An 804-nucleotide genomic window follows, 5' to 3' on the forward strand; every position below is an offset into this window, starting at 1 on the left:
ATCTATCTATCTATCTATCTATCTATCTATCTATCTATCTATCTATCTATCTATAAACAGTCTCATTCAACAAAATAAACTATTTGTTATATTACCCTGTACAACCGCATGGCCAGATAAATAATGTATACTAATTATTTTTTTAAAGTAATTTGCCGCCCCCTATTGATATGGATGAATGTTATTTACTCGTTGGATCCCTGGAAGAAAGCAAAGATACTGAAAAATGGCATACTATTTTACAACGGCAATTCATTTGTGGCACGCTAGGTCTCATGGCACACTGGTTAAAAACTACAGTATTAAATTCCAAATTCTCCATTAATAATAAAAATGTGGGCACTGTTTTAAAACCTTGAACCCAGGGGATAAATAATGCCCCAGTTAACCAATAAAACATGTGCCCAGTATAAGGGCAGAGAGTAATGACATATATAAATCATAGGCTCACTTTAAAAACAATTGTAAGTATTTAACATGTATTTAAAGACACCAATCACGTCAATGATGTGTCAGACAATTGAAAAGGCGTATTTCCTAGAAAATCACAACCGGTAGGTACAGTACTGTGGACTTATTGAGTATTAGTTTGTTTATGTAATTATTTTATTTTATTTATTTTATTTATGTCTTTACAGTATTCGTTTTAACTATCCCAAAATCCAATACTTTCGTTGCAAGGCTATCCTTACTGTAATACCGCGTATCACCAACAAGCGTCGCTGTTTTGCCTCGCTGTTGCCAAGGGAGACCACCTCAAAACACCTCGTGTACGCGTTGTCCGCGGCTTCGAGAGTCCGTGAA

Source organism: Urocampus carinirostris, chromosome 20 (genome assembly GCF_059441175.1).
Source record: "Urocampus carinirostris isolate Australia breed hairy pipefish chromosome 20, RoL_Ucar_1.0, whole genome shotgun sequence".
Lineage (NCBI taxonomy): Eukaryota > Metazoa > Chordata > Actinopteri > Syngnathiformes > Syngnathidae > Urocampus > Urocampus carinirostris.